This window comes from Palaemon carinicauda, chromosome 21 (genome assembly GCF_036898095.1).
Source record: "Palaemon carinicauda isolate YSFRI2023 chromosome 21, ASM3689809v2, whole genome shotgun sequence".
Taxonomy (NCBI): Eukaryota; Metazoa; Arthropoda; class Malacostraca; order Decapoda; family Palaemonidae; genus Palaemon; species Palaemon carinicauda.
In genome coordinates, this window is record NC_090745.1 from 94,654,388 (window position 1) to 94,679,481 (window position 25,094).

The window sequence follows — 25,094 nt, forward strand, 5'->3', positions numbered from 1 at the left end:
TTCAGAACTTCGTAATAGTTCAAGTTCCCTATATAATTCTTACTATCGATAAAGATAATGGGGTCAATATTATTTCACGTTAAAGTTGCAAAGAAAGTCCTAAAGTTTAGAATACCTTCCAGTAACTATATGAAAATTAATAATTGCTTCTCCTAAAGGATAGGTGTAATGCAAGCAATATTCCTAAGAGTATTTAATGTTTGCAGTGCAGAATTTATCACTGAAGAACTGGAATACATATACCAAGTTGGTATCCAAAATAACTTTATATCAAAATATATTGAATTTAGTTTGGCATTAGCAAGAATAAAAATTGCTCAAGGAAAAGAGAAAAACTGAAAGAATCCGCCTGGTTTTTCAATATCAAGACTTTCTTTTTACTAATCGATTATATGTAGACTACATTAGATTATATTATTTCATATCTTATGAGACGTCTCATTAAACTGTAGTGTAACAATGATCTTAACACTGCTATGTATAAAATACGAAATTAATTTTCATTTCCATTGGATTAAAAGTCAACCACATCAAGCCGATCAATCTTTACTCTAAATCTGGTTTCTCTACGCCGCAAGGAAATTTTGGCCACTTCTATGAAAGAGAGAGCATAGTGCCCTCAATCCAAGACGTGTTTTTTTTTCTTTTTTTTTCACTAGTATTTCCTTGATTACACTTATATCTACTCCCATTCTTAACCATTATTTATAGTCCTGCTCTACAGCAGATACAGTAGATGAGGAAACAAAAGGTATATACGAAGGATAATTCAAGTATCTATTTTCAAGTATTATAAAGAACACAAGCTAAAGCCAAACTCGCACATGGACACAAAAGGTATCGACGAAAAAAAAGGAAAATATCGAGGTCAGCCTTTGCAATTGAGGCATACCTCTCTGGTATATGAATCGTAATTTCATTTACAACAGAAGCACCCAGTCCGCCGTGACCCTATAAAGGGTCGGGACCTCAATACAAATGACCCGAAATTACAAAATCCATTGTTTTTTTGGGGGAAAAATAAGAGAACCGTCCTCTATGTAAAATAGGCTTCACGGTTCGTTTTCTTCTTTTTCATTTATTCCGAAATTCCTAAAAACCAACAGGATACGTCCTTCCCATTACCTCTGTTGCTCCCAATACCCCGCCCCCCAACCCCCTTTACCAAACTAGCCCTCCTTCACCTCCAACAATAACAATTCCATAACTTTGGAAGCTAATGCTGCCAACTCTTGTAAACAACATTCAGCATTCATTTTTAATGTCCCCTCGAAGTCACCACAAATTGAATATTACAACAACAAAAAATACATTGGACTTTCAATAACCTTTCAGTTTTCTGCTAATTCTGTTCGGTTTCATCTACAAGATGAATAATATATAAATCTAAATATGGGTATGTAATGAAAAACATTAACTTTTCAGTAAATCAACAGAAAAGTTACCTATCCGTCCACACACCACAACACTTCCAAGTGCCGCGTTCTCGAGGAGAAAATTGCACTTTTGAATCGCCCAAACTACAATAGGAAGTTAAAACCAGAAAAACTAAGTATCATGAATGCGCCTACAATCAACTGCTATTGTTAAAAATGAGAGACGACAAATGGAATCAGACTCGAAGATTTATCCAATCGCAGCGTCATGCATGGAAAGCAGCCTCGCATCTCCACGACCCCAACATTTTACCTGGTCGACATTAGCGAATCAACAGCAGTAAAAGGACAGCAGCTTTAAAAGTAGAATAGTGGTACGCTCTCAACAATGGTTGCCATTGCTTTTCAATACCCTATCGGTGTCACGCTGGTGTATAATTGCATTGCTTTTTAGAAATGTATCACTGATGCAGCTGATCTACTGTATTTTATGGCTATTGCAGGACTAGCATTATTATGGGGTTCGGTAGGAGGCCTCCTTCTGCCCTCGAGCATATTTCACTTCTCCGTGGGGGACTATCGGTGTTATTTCAGTGTTTATGTAACCGCTTTTCTATCATCCTTCCCTCTCTCTCTCTCTTCCAACTGAAGTGCCTGCCTGGAGCCCCAGGCACACGAGGGTTGTGTGTGCGCGTCATGGATGTTTTCAAAAAGAAAAATGATAATGACAACCAATAGGCTCGATCATGTATATAAGTTTTAAATTACGCCGCTGATGAATCCCTGAAAGTAAAAAAAAAAACAAATGGCCATTGCATTTAGTGCCTCCATCAACGAAAATAAATACAATTACCATAATTTGCAGCCAATTTACTTTACAATGAATAATTAAGTTATAACAGCAACAACTGCTTTCCGATATTTATTTTTATTCGTTATAAAATGCTCTAACCAATTACTATTAGCTGAATCAATATGTACCATGAAAGGGTGTGTAATGATAAAATGCTATTTTACTGGGAATGAAAATTACGTAAAATATGGTCAAATAAAATTATATTTTTTCCCCTGACACTCTTCCCCCTTTTATACCCTTAGCCCCATGAACACAGTACCATCCCCTCCCCTTAAAAACGCTGTATTATCTGCGTTCGAATTTACGAAACGGCTTTGACTTCACCTTCTTATCTAGGCGTTTTCAGCCATTAGTTAACAGCTTGGCGAAGCAAACATAAAGAGTTTTTACACCGAGATAGTTCTTAACGACCCTACAAAGACAACACCACTCCGTCAACCGAGGTCCGCCTATAAAACATTCGAGACTTCTAGTAGGCAAAGTTAATCTAAACTTTCCGTACAGAATAAACCAGAGAATCTTAATGAATAAAATCTCAGAACTAGATATACTGTCGGTATTTTGTTTCTTTTCAGGAATGTTAATGTTCATCATACTTTTATTTTGAGGTATTAGATTAAATCATCCATTTTAAGAAATACTATGAAGGAAAAGCCGTTGGATTTCTTGATATACAAGATTCCCAATAACACCCAACTCTAAAAGCCTCAAAGGGAGCACATAACAAGTAAGAGGCCAATGAGCTTAAGTTGTCCTCTCCTCGCACTTCCCCAACCTCATAAAAATACCCGTCAGTGAAGGAAAATTGAAAACGTATGTGCCCTTTCCTATTGTCCTCAAAATCAAAACAAGCAATGCCTCAGCGATCCTCATGAGGGAAAATAAGTGTGTGTGTAGAGGGGGGGGGGAGTGGTAATTTGGGACCGTCGGTCTTAAAGTCTCGAAAGGATAAAAAATAAGTGAGAAAGGAGAAGAATTCCGAAGCAAAACTAGTTGGCATATATTCTTCTACAGAAGAATCCCAAGATTTGTAAATACATCACGGCAATTCAATTAAGCGTATATCTTTGCTTCTTCATTTGTTGAGGAAGCAAGTTTGGTTAAACGAAGGTATTTTTCTCATTTATAAGTGTGTTCAACAAAAGTATTTCTATGCACTCTTATTACTCATTGCAAATATAAAAGGCTAAGAACCGTTTCAAGAAATTCAACAAGGAAAACCATATTCTGACAGGCTGAAGTTTGAATGATAAAAATTTACCATTAACTTGATTGCTATAGCTGCACAAAATTATGAACCCACAACAGATAACAAATAGATAATTGGCAACTATGAATTACTGTGCTCAGTTTGGCAGAGAGATGGTTTTTGTTTGGCAGAGGTTAGCAAGTGGGAGGAGTATACAGTGAGAGAGAGAGAGAGAGAGAGAGAGAGAGAGAGAGAGAGAGAGAGAGAGAGAGAGAGAGAGAGAGAGAGAGAGAGAGAATTACTAATGTCAAGTAATGGAGTGAAAGTGGTCTATTAAGGAGCAAAAAATAAAGGAATCTACTGGTAGAAAAATAAGTAAAAGTGAATTAATGTCATCACTAATCTGTTAATAAGTTATATCAAGAGGCAAAGTATCATAACAATAGTTCGGAAAAAAATCATATTTGAGAGAGAGAGAGAGAGAGAGAGAGAGAGAGAGAGAGAGAGAGAGAGAGAGAGAGAGAGAGAGAATGCAAATGGCGTGGGGGTAAGAGCCATGGATTTTAACAAGTGAATGAATTAATGGGACAAATAAGAAAAAAGAAACAGTCCATGAATAAGCTAAAATAGATTAAAAGGGTAAAGAATGAGCTAAAGATTCAAAATAAGTCAATAACAAGGATTTTACTCGGATAAACAAGGAAATGTTCTGATTCATGCAATTAAAACGCGGAGGTTCGCCTCAGGGAAAATCATTGGTTAACAGAATTAAGAGAACATTGTTGTAAGAAATGCAAGAGTGCGACTAATGGATCTTCTATTACATTCATTAATAAAATAACAGAGTAGAATGCAAGGGAAAATAGCAAAAAGTTCATTAGAATGATCCACTTATACTTCTCTACATTGGTGCCAGACATCAGCATCCTGTGCCAATAGTTAAAGAAATTAATTGCTAATTACTATCATAAGACATATGCTAATATCCTAAATATAGCTGTAGTCCAACAAATGAACAAGTCACTACATAAGAAATTAAAACGGAAAAAATACAGTATATTTTTTTTCGGATTTGTCTTTAAATCTTAAAATAGTTCCACCGAAAAACTGTTCATATTAAATAATTAAGACTTCGCTAATGTAGGCGTAATTATACATATATAACCGATAGTGTATATAAGCAAATTTCTAAAATATATTTCATGATGCCTGATAAAAAATATATTTTACTGAGAATTTCTTTGATATCGCTTAAAAAAGGCTATTTAGTAGTTTGTAACTTATGAAAGAAACGGTGCCATAGATTATGCAAGAATGTAAAAAAAGTTTCATCAAAAATAAAAAAAATATATAAAATCTGTGATTGGAAAAACTGACAGACAAGATTCCACGTTAAATTCGACCGTTTTCTTATATTCCGTGTTTCCAGACACGTGAGAACTAAATCCCTTTGCAAAGAAGTGTTTTTGCCACGCGAAACCCCTGTATCTATTTTCTTTTCCTTTTTCAAAACTTCCTCAAAATAAATTATTTTGCTTAAAAATCTAAAATTTTGCATTTTTCATTAAACAAATCTGTTGCTTTCTCTCCATTTGTTTTAAAAGTATTCCTATTTTCTTAAGAGTTTGGCTAAACGGCGATCCAAATCAGGTGAGCTTCACAAATGCAAGAATTAATTATCCAATGCTATTATGGAAATTCTTAATTTTATACGAAAAAAAAATCGCTCTTAACGAGGAAAATTATAACCTCGGGTATTAAATTGGCACAGCAGGCAGTCGAAAGCAAACGCTCTCAATAAAACTACATCTAAACCCTGCAAACACAAACACAGGCTTTAAACACAGGCTAAAAGTCCTTCTGTCCTGTTTTTCGTTCCTTTTTTATTTGCTATTACTCTCATCTTATCTATAATCTGTATGTCATCTTTATAAGATGAACGAGGAGGAGGGAGACATGGGAATTAACTACAACAATGCCATATATCACCGAAGTGAGGCGAAAGATAGATAGATTGTTGGATGGAACTTAGGCAGGAAAAAACTGCGGAGGAATTATAAGGAGGAAGAACAGAGCAAGAGGAGTTGGAATAGAAGGAAGGATAGAAATACACAGTGAAACGCTGTAACGTGGAAGGGCAAAAGAAAGAAGAGGAAATAAAGAAGAAACGAAGAGCTTTTATGGGCAACGGAGAAATAACTGCCATATATAAAATGGCTCGAGTAAAATAAAATAAAAAGAAAAAAAAAAGAAAAAATGGACGAGGGGGGAAAAATAGAAAACGGTACGACCATAATGGCAAAAAAATCTGAAACTGTCAGTAAAAATGGGATGTGTAGCAATTTAGAGAAAGGAAAAGAGTAGGAAAAAGAGAAAGCAAGTTCTCTGAGAGAGAGAGAGAGAGAGAGAGAGAGAGAGAGAGAGAGAGAGAGAGAGAGAGAGAGAGAGAGAGAGAGAGAGAGAGAGAGAGCAAATAAAGATATTTTCTCCATCGATGAAAAGGTGTGTGTTAGCGGAAAAGGAGATTCGGAAAGGAGAGGAAAAGATGGAGGAAAAAAAAGGAGGAAGGCTAAGAGAAATAGGCAGAATAAAGTGCCGCTGGCCGGAAGAAGTGCCAGTCAATAACCGAGAGGGTTGATGCAAGATAATCTAATGTGCGCCTATTCTCTACATCACAACTGTCGATGGCTGTGTTCACTTACGTGTAGAGTCTCTTCAGATGGAACGAGAGTTCATAGGGAATACATTTACCCGAATGAAAATAAAAAACTCGTGCACACTTTAATACGAAGAAACAGCGGTATAATCTTTTAGATATCAATCATACACAAAATATGAGTTATAATATGCAACTTCTAGATTTAAAAAATTTGAAAGAAACGAAGAATAAAGAATAAATTACAAAATTGCAAAACAAAGCTTGCATTAAGAAACTTAACCTATAGTTTAAGTTGAAAAAAAAATATAAACAAAAGAAACGAACAATATAAAATAAGTGACATTGTTAAACGCAACTTGCAGTCAAAAATTTAAAATACAAGTTGAAAAAAATGTAGGGAAAACTTGATTTGTTATTTAGAAATTATTTATAATTCTGTTCTAGTGATCCGAATTTCAAAAACCAAGACATTGAATATATTAAATTCAAGTGGAAGAATGTAGGGGAAACTGTTATAGCTTTTCACCAATCACATGAATAACACTGCCCTAATGAATCTAATTAGAATATATGAAATATCCAGTAAATAAAATTCTCATCTTTCTGTATGCATCAACAAAATTGCACTATCTTTAGTTATCTTTAAATTCTCTTCTCTACATTATCCCCATTCATTAAGTTACAAACCAACTAAATACTAATTCAAAACAAGACTAATTCGATTATCTCCAATCTATTCTTCCCTGACAATACTTAGTTTCAATATAGATCTAATTATTAAATCCCAGCAAATCAACATTTGTTCTTCAATTATATCAATAAGACATTAGCATCGCGGCAATATCTTGTTATCCAACCTTGGAACGGGCTTGTGGATACAAACGGACTTACTTTGCATTAAACACTTATCTAACACCTTACAGTCAAATAAAAAAAAACTACTTCAAATCAAAGAGTGACTGAAATATACACCTGGTAAAAATCAAACTTGATTTTAATTACACTTATTTACATGCCAAGGGGAAGGTGTTAAGCATGAAATAAACGTAGCATAATTAAAGAGACTGACAAACAAGGCCTTTTTGGCATGACGTTTTAGGTCCAACGCAGGAGGTCCTTATAATACTTGCTAGTTACTGAAATAGGAACTATGTGAAATTACAATTTCCAAACTCAAATAACATTCAATTGCGATCCCAATGGTTTCTCCTTGTTACTAAGTAGAACTAAATAACCTAATGTGTCCTTTGAATGACGACGAACTAGTTTCAGGATAAATAACGAAAAACATAAAAGATGAATAAACAATAATAAATTACTATCATGTCAGAATGTGGCAGTCTTAATGAACAATTGTAAAACAATGTATTTAATAAGTGTCGTTTAAACCAAGATATTTAAATCAATAGCCTAATTTGTGTTTTCAAATCAGAGCGAGAAACCATTCTTGATGAAAAAAATTATCATTACCACGAACTCCCACACGAGACGGAACCCTACATGAATTAAGAGTTTTGAGCCAATAAGAAAGGAGAAAGTCTCTCTCACTTTTCTTAATGAATGTGAAAACTATAAAAAATTTTCAATGATAATCATTTTAAAAAGCATTTTCCCTCTTTTCCAAACAAGTTCTATAGCCATAACTAATACTGCCAACTCTTTGGTAAACAGAAAGTATGTCAGGTAACTAAAGGTACCCTGACACTTGCACGAATTTGTGGCACGCATTGTCACGACTCGAGTCGTGAACTGGCGTGAACTCGTCGTGAACTGGAGTGAACTCGTCGTGAACCTGTCGTGACATCGTGGCATGTCGTGACGAGAATTTTGAAATGTTCAAAATTTTGGTCACGACAAAATTTCGTGAACGCGGCGTGAACTATGCGCGAACTGTTCGTGAACTCGTCGGGACGATGCGGGCAGTGCGCAAACTATGCAAAAACTATGCATGAACTCGTCGTGAACTTGTCGTGCCAGTTCGTGTCAATGTGAACAGGTGAGCTGTGATTCTGAGGTATTTTTTTTTTTTTTTTATTTTCCAGTTCGTGCCACAAAATGTCACGACTTGCCACGACAAATTCGTGGCAAAAAGTCGTGCAAGTATCAGCCTGGCATTAGCTAATCATTATTCTTTCTTATAGATTATAGCACACTCAAACGATTCTCTGAAATTAAATCAACAGTGAATAGCTTTATTTGATCTTTATGAGCATCATCATGATCATGGAATTTGGAGTTACTCTTCTCTAGTCATTTTTAAATGTTTGAAAGTCACTCATGAGTGGCAAAGACAAGGGACCAGCCAATGTCTTGGAGACTGACCATCAATGATTTTATGCACATGATTAGTGCCAAAGTCAACTCTCCACACAAGTTAGGACCAAGGAGGGCCAAACGACGGCTGCTTGTCAATGAACTCACCCCAAGCTCCCCATCCCTAGCTCATAAGGAACATGAGGCTGTGGACACTACTGGAAACTATCGAGCTTGAGTTGGCTAGAGCTCATGACACGGAGATCGCGAAGCAAGATCTCTGAGTGCTGAGAAATTTCAAGATGGAGAATTCAAACCTCCAGATTGCAAATACCAAACTAGCCTGGTGTTAATCCTCTTTTTAATAGGCTAACAGATACTGGGTCTCTTAGCTGTAAAGATAATGGCAATTTCACAGCTCACAGATAGTATACTCGTATTCCATATCTTTGTCAGGGTTTTTTGAAGGAAGAGCTTAGCTTTTTCTCATACAATATCTTTCTTAAGCTTAAGATAGTGGCATCAGTTGATGACAGAGCATCTTAGAATTCTCTAAAGAAAAGTAAGCTTTCTAAACTTTCTACAAACAGCTCTCATTTGGGGGGTCACGGAATTCATTCCTGTAGTGACACAAAAACCCTTAGCACACAAACTTATTTGTTTCTCCCTTTCTCTTAGCACTAATTCAGAAATTCATAAAACGCTAATTCATTAATATTTTTCAGCTTCTCAATAGAAAATACTTCTCTTAAATAATTTGCTATAATAATGCAAGTACAAACACTCCCTTAAAGAGATTTATACTGAATGATAACTTGCTGATTTGCTTGTAACAACAATGGTAATAAATCGGATTATTTTCCTTCTAAAAAAAAAATTTCCAAAATAATCCATCGGTTAAGGAATAAGGCACTACATTAAATTTACTTTACGGTACACAATTTGAATATACACCCATCCTGACCTAGGCATAACAGAATACAAATATAAGCACAAAACAAATACTGTAAAAAATTGGAGCGAAAGCCAACACAAACAGAAACATAAATGCAATAAGGGATACACAACAATACCAGGTGTCGATTCAAGTGACAACGTGTGCTACGTGCCCACATCTTTTATGACTATGGCTAACAGGCGCTGGATAGCACCTCGTGGACGTATGCGGCTAAGATGCATTCAAATGCAACAGAAATTATGGATATGAAATTGGGACAATTAAAAGGAGATTGCCTTGGCTCCTTATTTAACATCATAATAATTCCAGAGATCGTCAGTATGGCAATAATTACTCTGATACATTGATGATAGTGCTGCTTTAGACAATAGTAGATTCAGAGGATGTAGTGGATGTGAATGTGGTAACGGACACAGGAACACTTGACAAGATGGCTAGGAAATCAATTTACTCATCAAGTGCAGCATTTTTCCAGGGTACCATTCTGCTCTGAAAAAGGAAGTACTGATGGTGTGAACAGTCACATGAGCAGGACAATAGCCGTACTGATCTATCTTATTTCTCTTCCTCTTGTTTTATTAAAGTCTTTATACTTTGTATAGGAGATATTTATTTCAATGTTACTGTTCTTAAATTGTTATTTTTCCTTGATTCCTTTTCTCACTGGGCTATTTTCCCTGTTGAAGCCCCTGAGCTTAGAGCATTCTGCTTTTCCTCATTGGGCTATGCTCCCTGTTGAAGCCCCTGAGCTTAAAGCATTCTGCTTTTCAAACTAGGGTTGTAGCTTAGCAATTAATAATAATAATAATAATAATAATAATAATAATAATAATAATAATAATAATAATAACCGATTTTGACCTAACTTGGTAGCCCTGTTGGGTATGGCCCAAGGATGAATCTGTAACATTTTGGATAAAGAAAATCAAAGTACAAGTACGCAGCAGTACTTTCAAAATAAACGCAATGTTATGTAAATGACAAATATTTTGTAAGTTTATTTTTTTTTTATAACATTAAGCAAAAACTACGGAACCAATTTCAACGAAACTTAGTGGACATTTGGGGTACGACCTAAGGACAAATCCATTAGATTTTAAAGAAAATACATCGAAGTACATGAACGCAGTGGAGTTGAGAGCAAAATAAGACTGCTGGGCGTGGCAAAGGCATGCTCTCTACTGCGTGCCCATTTAGTTTTTCCTTTTTAATTAAATACGTCAAAATAATCTTGTAAGTATTCTGGGGGTCATAGCATTTTCAGCCAGTATCATCTCCGCAGTTATTCCATCGTCTCCAGGGTCTTTCCATCTCTTAAGTTTTTAAATTATAGGTTCTACTTAAAACACACTGAATTCTTTCATGGGCACATTAAGGTCTTCATCGGCTTCAGGTATATCAATGAAATTATTCCCTTCGTATCTCCTATTCATAACCTTACTAAAGCGTTTCCTCCAATGTTGTCTTTCTTTATCTTCTGTTGCTATAACAGATCCATCTCTCTTTTTGATGGGTATATGCTTCTTCGTTTTTGCCTCAATAAAGATTTCCTTAATAATTCTATGAGCGATTCTTACACCATAGCCACTCCCTGAACTCATAGCTTTGTCGGCCTCATCTGCTTTACTGCCTAAATTCTCTCCATTCATTCCTAGCTTTTCTTTTGACCGCACAATCAATACTGGAATACTTGGCATACTCTGCCTTTTAATTTTCATTACTTCCTCGAAAAGTCTCAACAATAAATTTCTGTCTTTGTTTGCTTTTTATAGTATCCCACGTATTATTTGATAACTGTGGCTTTCTCCTTGTAATTGCATGTCCCAAAACTTCACTACCATTTGACTGGAATATGTTCTTAATATTACACCATTCTTCATTAAAGTCTCTAACAGTCCAAATCGATTCCTATATTCAATTACAAATGTTTCTCTGTGATCGTCTTCTAGAACCTTAGTTATATTAAACCTAGGTATTCTATCTACCTTTCTGTTGGGTGCTTTCAGTTTTAATTTCAGTTTGGCAATGAGAAGCTGGTGATCACTACCAATATGTGCAAATCAATAGCTTCCTACATTTCTCAGAGTCCTTCTTCTCTCTTTAATAATAGCAATGTGGTATATTTGCTTTTGTAATTGCCACACGGTGAAGTCCATGTAGATTTGTGGATGTCCTTGTGCTGGAAAAAGAGTACCTCCAATGACAAGATTGTTTGTTGAACAGAAAGTTATGAAATGTGCTCCATTTTCATTTGCAACTTCACCAAGACTCTCGACACCCATCCCATTCTTTATCTCTTGATTATTCCTTCCAACTTTAGCTCTGAAGTCACCAATCGCTATTTTCATATCTCTCTCTGGGATCTCATGCATCACACTGAAGTTCTTCATAGTATTCATCTTTCCTTTCTTCAAGGGAATCATTTGTTGATGCATAGCAAACTATAACTCTCATATTGCACTGCTTTGATTTGAACTTTGCTAGTAACAATCTATTATTTACAACTCTCCACTCACTTAATGCCTTTTCTGCTCTTGGTGTCATTATTATCCACCCCCACCCCTTCTCTTCCAACTCCATCTGTTCTTCTTGAATATGGACATACATATTGCCTTGGTCTAAAGTTTCCTTACCAATTCCCTTATAACGTGCTTCACTTAGGGCCAAGATATCCAAACCATATTTCATATTTTCACTCTCCACTTGCTGAAACTTCCCAATCTGAGTCACGATTCTAACATTCCAATTACCAATTTTTAAATTTTCTTTAGTATTTATAAACCGAGAGATTCTTAGCACCACGCTACGCCCGGACCGGGGGGCCATTCTGTCATCTTCTCTTTCCAGTTTTGCCAGTTTTCATCACCACGCAGGCCATTGCGAATTGGTGATGGAGAGAGATTTTTGTCAGATCGCTCACAGAAAACCAATCAACTTGACTATTAAAGCTTTGCTGATCATAGCTATATCCGCTAAAGACATGTATATACATATACATATATATATATATGTATATATATATGTTTCTATATATATATATATATATATATATATATATATATATATATATATATATATATATATATACATATACATATATACATATACACACATATATATATATATATATATATATATATATATATATATATATATATATATATATATATATATATATATATACACACACACACATGTCCCATGTCGACGGCTAATGAGTCATCGGAACATGGGTTATTTTCACTTTATTATAAAAATGTTCGTGAATGCACTTTACAAAGTCCCATACTCGTCAGACGAGTACCTTCTTGTTCTAATGATCGCTTGAGTGGCACTGCTTACCCTTCGAGCAAGTAAAATACAATGTTGCTCTTTCAATATGCTGAATAGTTAGATTTTGTGGAAATCTCCACTGTGATGGAAATATACTCTCACCAATAGGCTTACAACACGTCACCTATCAGACTTAACACATGTCACCTATAACAGAGTTCAATGATCGCACACAACAATTTATGACAGTCATGGTACTTTTAAAAAGATCATTAATCTCATTGTATAAAACACATACTTCTACAAATATTTCATACAAGGATTAGGATATATATATATATATATATATATATATATATATATATATATATATATATATATATATATATATATATACATATAAATATATATATATATATATATATATATATATATATATATATATATATATATATATATATATATATATATATATATATATATATATATATATATATATATATATATATATATATACATATATATATATATATATATATATATATATATATATATATAATATACAAATTATATATACTGTATATAGGTGTGTAGGAACTATAATTTTTATAGTGCATAAAGAGAAAATTGTCTTTATATAAAATTTTGCAAATTTTAGCAAATTACTCAGTGCACTGGAGTTTTCAAGAAAACTTTATAAAGGCATTCATCTCTTCAAGTCATATGGGTGAGAGTTTTAGGCTTTACTACATACCACATCGTATAGGAATGGAAGCCAATTAAAGAGCCATCTTGGTGAAAAGCTTATCATCAAGAGCAAAACCAAAATAATTTCTTTGACATTTAAAGACACTATTCCCAGAAATAAACCGATTTTGGTATATTTACCAGAAGATTTTGGACATCAAACTCCAGAATATATGGGATATTACGTAATCCTCTGGCCCATGATTATTACAGAGCGGAAAGGCAAAAGTGTTCTTAGAATTGCCAACATCTGTAGCATATTTTTCTTTAAAAAGCTTATCAACATCACCACTGTTTCTTTTACAATACGACAGTGAGACCTTCTGGTATCTCGAAGCAGTTTCGTCTCTCAATGTAAGGATACGAAAGACAATGAAGAAACTCCAAATTTGCTGAAGAGATGGATGGACTTCTTTAAGAGCTAAAGCAGGCAATTTGCTATATAAATGTTTTTAGCTTTATAACGTGTATTTGAATAGTGTTGCAGCATTCAAAAATATTAAGAATTCTATAAATGTCAATGTTCGCTCACTTGATTGGTTCGCAAGATTCATAGTGTCTCACTGCAACATGCACCAGACCACACCGTCTTGCGCCATCACTATCCAGTCATGAGCTTCTTCGATGTCCTACCTATGTTGACTCTGCAGGAGGTTAGTATTTCCATCGTTTCTTGGGTCTACCCACTGGTCTTCTTCCTTCTCCAGTACCAGCCATGTCTTTTCTACTCACTCCATATTAGTTTTTTCTTTTTTCAATAAAGGGACGTATATTCTTAATGAAGTAATTTGAAATGCAATCATCGTCAGTTCTTAATATTAAGTATGAATCCCGCATATATTACAGCCATACACTGTATTTGGTTTAATATTGCTCATAAAGATTCTAGATTTCGTGGTTCTTGATAATTAGTCTCTTCGTGACTGACGCAAGAGTTGGTTCCATCTATTTCCAAAAGTAATTCTACCGAGTTTTTATCCCTCGTATCATTTTACGTTCGGAATCTAAGATTTTCCTTAAATATCCAATTAAACATGTTCAGAAAATCTTTGCGAAACATACTATTGCAATGGTTGTCTATTATTCATTGACATAACCAATCTCATATTTTTTTTTCTTGTTTACTGCTGATCTTACTCTAAATACAGCCTCATTGGTACAGGAATTCAATATTCTGTTTGAATATCACTCAGTGGGGAAACCGTGTCCGAGATAAAAGTTTCTTAATTATTAATTATAAATCGCATAAAAAATTATGTATTTACAGACCCGTTAGTCATGATATTCAGTATATGACACCAGCTGTTTGTAAAATAGTATCCTATTATTTTTTTTGGAACTGATGTTACATTTTGGTTTCAAGACGGAAGATAAATACAATTATACTTACTGTAAAAAAAAAAAGGGGGGGGGGAAACACCGCTGGAATATTGACAACAAAGCAAATATATAACTGAGACCTTCCGCCAAAGGCAACAAATGAAGAAATGGACACTCGCCCGCATTTAAGGAATTACAATAATAATACCATGGCGAAATAACAAGGTACACAAACACCGTTCCTCCGTCCATGGACTGAGACGATAACGTCTTTGTGAAAAGTCAATCAAACACGCACACATACACACAAGAGCATCTCTGGATATTTCAAAGCGCGAGACAAAATTTCTTGGCAAGACACACACCACTGCAACTCCGTTACCGGATCGTGACTGGACTCTTTGTTCTTCCAGGAAGGTTGTCATGACTCCACTACAAAAAAATTAAGAAAATAAAAAATAATAAAGCAAGTATCACATGTAACATCTTATTTAAACTCAAACGAGAACCTAAAGGTATGTTTTGCAAGTATGACCCCCAGCGCATGTTCAACACAGACAACAGGTAATAATTTACGATAAGACTCCATGGTAAGAATTTGAATTTAAAATCCAACTGAGAAAGGCAGGGATTAAGGATAAACACAATGGAAATAAAAATTTTACCGCCGCTAATATTACATGGAAGACCATTTAAGCACAGTTATTTAAATATTATCTTTCTTCAAATATTTAGTTGATATTTAGAAAAGTGGAGAAGGGTTGTTTTGTAAATAGACGTTATCTCCTTTTGCAACTTTACAACATTGGACCATTTCTCTTGAAATAAATAATTAGAAATAACATTTCCATGTCCATTGGATGTAATCTATGAACCGGCTCTTTGTTAATGGACAAAAAGAATAAGTTTCACTATGCTGTGACTATTCTTCCCATTTTGTTCACTGATCATTTATTTTCAGCATGTGAAGTCAATCAAAGATCTGACACTCTGTAACCCAGCTTAAACTGAATATCAGCAAGTATTTCATTTTAGATGAAGCCTTGAGTCACACAACAACAACAACAACAACAACAACAACAACAATAATAATAATAATAAAAATAATAATAATAATAATAAAAATAATAATAATAATAATAATAATAATAATAATAATAATTTCACAATAAAATACATCAAAAAGCAAAATTTCCTTTATCCTGTTCTTGTTTTTCAAGTCCAGAAAGCCTAATTTTCTGCTAGAATACGAATGTTTTCTAAATGTTTTACGATTAGGATATTAACTGAAAATTATAATGAAAATTTTTGAACTTAAGAAGAATCTAATATCTATAACTAAATGAATTAATCTATAGTTTCATGTTTAGGTATAAAGGGTTGTTGCAAACAAAGGAGAAAACAGACCATGAAGATATAAAATATGATTGAGAGAAATAGAGAAACTGCATAGCATAAATTCGACATGTGACAGAAACAGAGAAAAACTGCTTTATAGGTCTTATTCTAATATCCCCCCCCCCCCAAATAATAAAGACAAGAAATTAAGAGAAACAATATATATTGATCATATTAATGAAAAGAAAAGGATAGAGTGAGCACACAACAATCAGATTCAAAAGAGAAAAGGAAAATGTCAAAAGTGAAGTTATAGTGACATATCTTATCAAGAGATACGAAATATGCAACAAAAGAGATATTATATAAGAAACATGTTAATAAAAAATATTTAGTTAGTCTTTGATGTCTACTTTAGACCTTGACCTAGGTCACTTCTGTATGTCGGATTCATGAGTTGAGTATGCAAAACAAACATCAGGTCTATTTTCCTCAAACTTTAAAAGTTCGGGATTTGGTATAAGCTTTATCCTTGATGGAAGGACGGACATGAAGAATGCCCAGATAAACAGAATATGTCAATTAAAAAGTAACAAGACAGTAGATCTGAAACAAGATACAAATAACTATTTAAGAAAAGGAAAATATTACATTAGAAATAACATACCAGGCACCTTATCAATAGGGCCAACGAAATACAATGCAATCATTGAAATATATACAGTACATTGGCCACAACGGAAATAACTATAGTTACGATGATGTAAATTTCTTATTAACAGTACCTCGGCTTACTACTTTTACTACCATATTAAATTCCAGTTAGAATAGTAAAAAATATAAAACCGATCTTCTTTACAGCATTCAAGAACAATCTCTTCTAGTAATAACTCATGACCATCATTAGAGAATACGGAAGCCAGATACTGAAGTGTATATCTTGTCAAATAACCACAATTTGTTCCTCTATCTTCAGGAACTGGAACATTAAGCACATTTAACATATCCGCTTTTTCTTCCCCTCAAAGATACTGAGTAACTTAATGGTACAGCACATTATGATCAAAGTCTAGTAAATCTCAGATTATATTCAAAGTGCCTCAGCAGCATCTATGCTCGACCTCCTACCTCGTTTCGCATCCATGACTACGATTTCGTTCCCCAACAACAATAGTGATAACAGATCCGGGAAATCAGACGGAGATCTACGTAAACTACCAGATAAGACTTTGGTACAAAAATTGGCGCACGGAAGGTTGACAGGATAAGAGTGCAAATGGGCAAAGTTTAAACACTTCAACCAAAGTTCAAATTGGGCACAGAAAAGCCCGAAATCAGTATGTTTAGGGTAAATAATTTGTAAGGGGCTACCAGGCATAACAAGATAGTAAAGGCCTAAAAGAATGGCGCGAGAAGTTGTATCGCAGAATGAAGAATAAGAAATATTACAAAAAGCGCAAACTTCTGGGATGAGGTGAACACTTACTGGAGTTTTCTTCTAGAGATCCACTGATTCTGTATACATAAGCGCAAATATACACCCACATAACCTGAATGGATAGATAGATCAACGAAAGGATTAGCAGGCTTACAGGAAAAAACAAAGGAATCAACAAAACGCAACTTTGTCTAATCAAGGATCAGGAAAATGAGTTCATCTTGGGAGGGGCCCCACTGACTTGGATTATTGTCACTCAATTTACCAAAATTAAAAGCGAAAGGAAGAGAAAGTCAACGACTCAAAACACCTTGAATAAATCTAGTTTAACAATGAAACAACTTTTACGACTGAATAATATCAAGAGCGTCCCGAGGAGAAAAATGTCGAATTGAGAGTAGAATTATTGCAGGGTAAGGGAAAACTTTTAATATATATATATATATATATATATATATATATATATATATATATATATATATATATATATATATAATATATATATAATATATATATAATATATATATATATATATATATATATATATATATATATATATATATATATTATATATATATATATATATATATATATATATATATATATATATATATATATATATATATATATATATATATATATATATATATTATATATATATATATATTATATATATATATATATATATATATATATATATATATATATTATATACATATATATATATATGTGTGTGTGTACATATGCTATATATAAAGTTGAGGATACTCTTACAAGAAAAAGAAATGGACATGGGCAGGACATGGAATGAGGATAACAGACAAAAGATAGACATTAAGACTAAAGGATGGGCCAATAGATATTGCAAAGAAGTAGGAAAAGGAAAGACGACGACGGATTAATATACTTAACAAAAGTGTGAGATAAATGGAGACAAAAACCTATAAAGGGTTGAATAGATGTCTAAAATAAGTATTTGAGAGGAAGGTTGTGGAAGTCTATTGGAAACGTACCTGTCACGCAATCATCTGTCTTTGCGACCTAGGGATGTATGCGGTGGGGGGGGGGGGGGTGAGCCTATAGATCTACCTGCTGAGTCATTAGCAGCCTTTGCCTGGCTATGTCTGGTCTTAGATGGGGAGGAGAGGAGGATTCAGAACGGGTCACATGTATATTAGATTGGTCTCTGGGACATTGTCCTGTCCTTTGCCTCTGATAGTCAGGAGGAACTTTAAACCAGGAAATTGAGGTAGAGACCAAAATAATTAAAGAATAAAAGCCAATAATAAATGAGTGGATCATCCACGAATCTAAAGTCAAAGTATGAATGTGGTAGTAACAGAAATATATATATATATATATATATATATATGTATATATATTTATATATATATACACAGTATATATATATATATATATATATATATGTGTGTTTGTTTGTTTGTTAATGAAATACAGCAAGTTTTAGCGTAATAATATCATTTTTCATGCATAGCACGACCTGTTTAATAAAACGTGAAAAAGTCCATTCTTTAATCATTACAAAAATTGTTTTCCCAAACATACCTATGGGTAAAAAAAAATATATAGTATCAGAAGTTTGGAGCAATATTCAATAGTAATGATAAAACTCTTATTTCCTCTATGTAAGCTTTAAAAAGTTTTATTCCAAAAAAGGATAATGGTAAAACAAAAAACCTTATAAAGTTTTCAAGCTTTCCCTCGTTCTCTTTTACCCACACGCAGACAAATGGCAACAACCACGAAGAGACAAAAGAAGAACGACCTTAAAAAGACAGAGAGCGAATCACATCCTGGGACTATTATAAGGTGAAGGAGTATTCCAATTTGGGGCCATTATCGAGGCCTTAAATAAGGGCGAACAAAGGGCTTTCGGTGCCGCAACTACCCTTTATGACGTACCTGATGATAACAGCTAATAATGAAACTGCGTTCCGGTTACATGAATAAGATCGTAAGAGATAAATGAAATTAGAAAGGGTTCGAATTATCCAAAGGTTTGCTGCCAGAGAGACGAAGATCATAAAGAAAGGGGCTTGTCCACCCACCTTTTCAAAATGGCTTCTTTAGAAAAAGCTGAAACATTTACTTTATCTATTGAATTAAACAAACAGACACCGAATAGTCTGGCCTATTCTTTACAGATTCTCCTCTGTCCTCATACACTTGACAACACTGATTGTCAAATAATTCTTCTTCACCCAAGGGGTTAACTACTGCACTTTAATTGTTCAGTGGCTACTTTCCTCTTGGTAAGGGTAGAAGAGACTTTAGCTATGGTAAGCAGCTCTTCTAGGAGAAGGACACTCCAAAATTAAACCATTGTTCTCTAGTCTTGGGTAGTGCCATAGCCTCTGTACCATGGTCTTCCACTTTCTTGGGTTAGAGTTCTCTTGCTTGAGGGTACACTCGGGCACACTGTTCTATCTAGTTTCTCTTCCTCTTGTTTTGTTGAAGTTTTTATAGTTTATATAGGAAATATTTATTTTGATGTTACTTTTCTTAAAATCTTTTATTTTTCCTTATTTCCTTTCCTCACTGGGCTATTTTCCCTGTTGGGGCCCCTGGGCTTATAGCATCCTGCTTTTCCAACTAGGGTTGTAGCTTAGCATTTAATAATGATAATAATAATAATAAGAGATCACGATGAAAATGTGAAAGTGAAAATCTTATTATACCAAAAGACATTTTTTAGATCACAACCCCAGACAAGTGCACTATGAAGAAAGTATATCTTTAAAAATCCCGAGCAATCAAGAGGTTAGCTCATACTCAATGTCCTTATTTATTCAAAAGTATGTCCGTCTTCTTTTAAGAGTATCCCAAAAAATATCTATACAATACAGGCAATAATGTTCGATGAGTTTGCAGTCTCAATACTCCGAGTAAACTATGACAACTTCTTTTATCATTAAGGCAACAAGTAAAATTTAGACTTGAGAATAACATAAAACTAAAACAAAATTATTTCCTCTTCTTTACATATTCAAACCACATTGACCTGCTTTACCCTTAACATTTTCGGGTCTATTAAAATCTAGTATTTGAAGAAGCATGAATTAGCAGCCAAATTTTTATTAAAACGGACATTTGAATATAGAAATAAAAAATAAGGACCAAGGGACCAAGGGAAGTTTAATGTTGCTAACAAAGGAAAAACATATACACAATACTAGTGGAGCAAAGATACACAAACCCTAAAATGTAAAATATCATATCATAAAAGAATTGAAAAATATACAAATTGCATTGTTTACTTTCTCAACATATCCCACTTTAAATTAAAAGAAGCTTACAATATTTACTCCGGTCTTAACTTGAAATAGGCTTTGGAAATATATGTATGAATAAAAAAAAACAAGCACACACACACACACACCGCAACAACATTTGAGCGCATTTGTTTGTAAATTGGAAGAGAATTGGCTTATCATTGACAGCCAATAATGCAGCAGTTAAACGAATATCATTAATTTCGCTCAACAACATAAAATTACAACAAAACATCCATATGAAAACTCATTTGTGGATCTTGAAATAGACATCCTATATTACAGTAATTCAACACATTCACACACATACATCTGTATATACGTGTATACACACACACATACAGTATATATATATATATATATATATATATATATATATATATATATATATATATATATATATATATATATATATATATACACATATACATACATACATACACTTTATACATAAATGTGTATATACATATATATATATATATATATATATATATATATATATATATATATATATATATATATATATATAATGGACGTGTATATATGTGTGAATTTATGTTTATATGTACAGTATGTATACGCGTTGATTGATTAAACCAGTACAACTAGAAAGGAGAAAGGTAAGAGCTAAAGCAACAGTAAGTAATTTTTCGAATGAACACAAAGAATGAATACAGAAACAAAAAACAACCAAAGAGACACCATTGGCTGCTAGTCCTACTGGAATAATAAATGCATAATTTTGGGATAACTGCACAAATTAGTTATTAAAACTCATAATGCATCTAATTATCCTGTGGAGTAATTATGCTAGCTAACTAACAGCGGTTAATCATCGATTCCAACATATCTCAAAAAATGTTAATTGTACCGGCATTAGATGATCTTTACAGAATAAAGCATATCAATGAAATATGTCTTTAAATGTCTGCTATCTCTTTTTGACTAAAACCACATTCATTTTATAGTAAGGAACATTTCCTACCTTCGACAAAAAGAAAAAAAACAAAAACATTATCCAGTCAGGAACATTTCCTACCTTCAAGAAAAAAAAAATAAAATAAATAAAGAAAAGAACAAATTAAAAACCGTAAATAAAGATATTAGTTTAAGAAAACATATTTTAACATGCCATCTAACCCACTGAAAAGTGAGGTTAAATTTACTTAAACCTCGGAAAAAAAAATTATTAAAAGAAAAATTACAAAAGAAAAGAATTATTTTAGTCTCAATTTTTACCAGTTAAAAGAACAACATAAAACCGTAAATACAGATATCAGTTTGAGATAACCTATCATTTTAAGATGCCATCTAGTTCACTGATAAGTGTGTTTAAATCTACTCTAATCTCGAGAAAAAAAGTGCTCTAAAAAGGCTTAGAAAATAAGAAAAGAAATATTTTTGTCTCAAATTTTTCCCAGTGTGCGATGTTCGTTGCCCGTTTTCTCTCATTTCCATCGATGTGCACTTGCGGAATCCCCTTTGTGAACTGGGCACTATCGATTAACCCTTAATTTCCTCTTCCTGAATGGGGAGCTCGCTCCCTCCCTCCTCCCTACAAGCTCGCTGGCTGGCTCTCTCTCTCTCTCTCTCTCTCTCTCTCTCTCTTTCTCTCTCTCTCTCTCTCTCTCTCTCTCTCTCCTCTCTCTCTCTCTCTCTCTCCACCGACGCCACATCTCTTAGTATTAATACAAATATATCTTTTTGGTTGCTATTTGCAATAACATTACATGCGTCGCATAGCTACTGTACAAGCGAACCCTATATTTTCTTAATGCGTTTACAGAAACAGACACACTCTCTCTCTCTCTCTCTCTCTCTCTCTCTCTCTCTCTCTCTCTCTCTCTCTCTCTCTCTCTCTCTCTCTCTCTCTTTATAAATACATTAAAATCATGTCTGTACACCATTTAACCTCTGTCTCTCACATATACATAGATACAACCGAACAAAAACATTATTCCAGTCATACAAATACAAAACTCGTTATCTTAATAACATTTCCAAGACTACACATTTCTCTCTCTCTCTCTCTCTCTCTCTCTCTCTCTCTCTCTCTCTCTCAATACATTAAACTTCTGTCTCTGCACCATTTAACCTCTCTCTTTCTCACACACACACACACACACACATACATACAATCGAACAAAAACACTATTCTTTACAGTCATACAAATGCAAAACTCGTTATCTTCATAATATTTACAAGACTACACATCTCTCTCTCTCTCTCTCTCTCTCTCTCTCTCTCATACAGACTCACACACTATCATAACACTTGTACATGGTCAAAAAACCAATTATCTTTGAGTAATTGACAAACCATATACAGTATCCTCTCTCTCTCTCTCTCTCTCTCTCTCTCTCTCTCTCTCTCTTTATACACATACACAAACAAACAAACACAGACATGTACAAACGCCGTGTGTGTGCGCTTAGTTTCATCACACTTTTATATAGGCAAAAACCAATTTCCCCTAGTAATTGACAAATCTAATTTTATCTCTCTCTCTCTCTCTCTCTCTCTCTCTCTCTCTCTCTCTCTCTTATAAATGATAATACATTACCGCACAGATATTCAAGTGAATTAGAATGCATTATATTTCCTCATTATTTTCTTCAACAACATAGCAAAAATACAATTTTTAAATCATGAAGATGCGTAAAAACAAACTGTGAACATGTGTGAAGCATCCATTTGCCACTATGTAGACGTTCTTAACAAAATGAATATCAAAATTGATGGCGCTAACCATAATATTATGAACATTTTAAACACTGTTTCCTTTGACAGCCAACAATACTTACAATTCTCGATATAATACAGCGAGTAAATAATTTGAGCTATTCGTGGTATTGTTTCAACTATCACGAACAACTAAATATTTGTTCTTTCAAAGTCAGGGGCTAAGTCATGAAAATATGTTGTTTACAGAAAAAAAATTAATGCACAACTGAGTCTATTTAATCTAATTACCATTTTGAAACGAGACTTGGACTAACATCATGAAGAGCATAGTGAGTTTACTGATAGGTGGGACTTTGATAACCTTGTCGATCACCCTGATCAACAACATCCAATATAACTCCAATCCTTCGAAAACAAACATCACTAGTCAACAGAAAAAAAAATAGTATATCTTCCTCGGCATTCAATGTACGATGTAATAATTAGATTCTGATTAAAAAGCTATTCAGGTCTCTCTTCCCTCGTTTAATTCGCCTTTGAATTTCCTTACCAGGTATTCTAATCCCTTTCATGATAATGATGATCATCATCATCCTCATCATCCTTCTTCCATCCCTCTCCCTTTCTCACTTTCTTCTCTCTTTCATTTAATTCTTTATTCCCTTCTATACTCTTTATTCCGTGATACAACTTTCCCTTTTTAATTAGCGTCCACCCTTTCCCTCTCTACCTTACCCCTCATGCAATTACTTTATACCCTGTGTGTCTATTCGCGCCTGCAGCTAATTAGCATATTAATCAATATTTTTCCTTAGAGTTATTATTCCCTTCTTGGCAGGTCCCCCTGCACCAAGAGCCCCCCTCCCAGGGCTCAACACACATCATCCCTATCACCCTTCCCTCCCCCGAAGGACTCTCTCCCCTTCCCCAGTGGTTGTCGACCCGAACAATTGCTTGCCAGTTTAATTAGATATTTTCTACATTTACGACCCGAGAAGAATGGAAGATTAATTTTCAAGGATAAAAAGTACAAATGTGCGCGCAAAAACTTACGAAGAGACTAAAAAATGAGAGAAAAAAGGAGGAGTTATTGTGTTGAAATTAAATAGATTCTTAACATAACTTACGAAAGAATGTCTACATACACACGTACTTATATGTATGTTTGACGCGCATGAAGTCAATACAAGCTGTATGCATGGGCACGCAAAGGCTACCTCCGTACAAGGACGCATGACTTTATGCAAAGTAACCGCAAGCATAAGCAAACACATATACAAAGATCAACAATGAAGAGACTCGTTTCTAGATAAAAAATATCCAATTGTATACAAAATTGATGTATATAACTTTGAACAAAGGAAAAGGGAGATACTTCACGTTATTAATGGATACTACAAAATCATTAAAGCTAAATAGAAATATCTTTAGATAGAAGAGGGAAAAAATTAAAGTTAAAATAAGAGATAAGCATAATGGATAAGCATACTCTCTTTCAAGACTATACGCTATTTCCTCGTTGTCATTACCATCATGTGGTGCACATATGAAAGAAAAAAAGTTGTAAGAGATTGAGGACACGCACACACACACACACACACATATATATATATATATATGTATATATATATATTACATATCTATATATATCTATATATATCTATATATATATATATATATATATAGTGTATACATATATACATAGAGT

At 33.8% G+C, this 25,094-nt stretch overlaps 1 long non-coding RNA gene across 1 annotated transcript in view; it reads right to left on the reverse strand.

Moving 5' to 3' along the window:
- The window catches only part of LOC137614710 (uncharacterized), a 631,198-nt gene that overhangs the window by 376,768 nt on the left and 229,336 nt on the right, over positions 1-25,094 (reverse strand). The window lies entirely within an intron of this gene.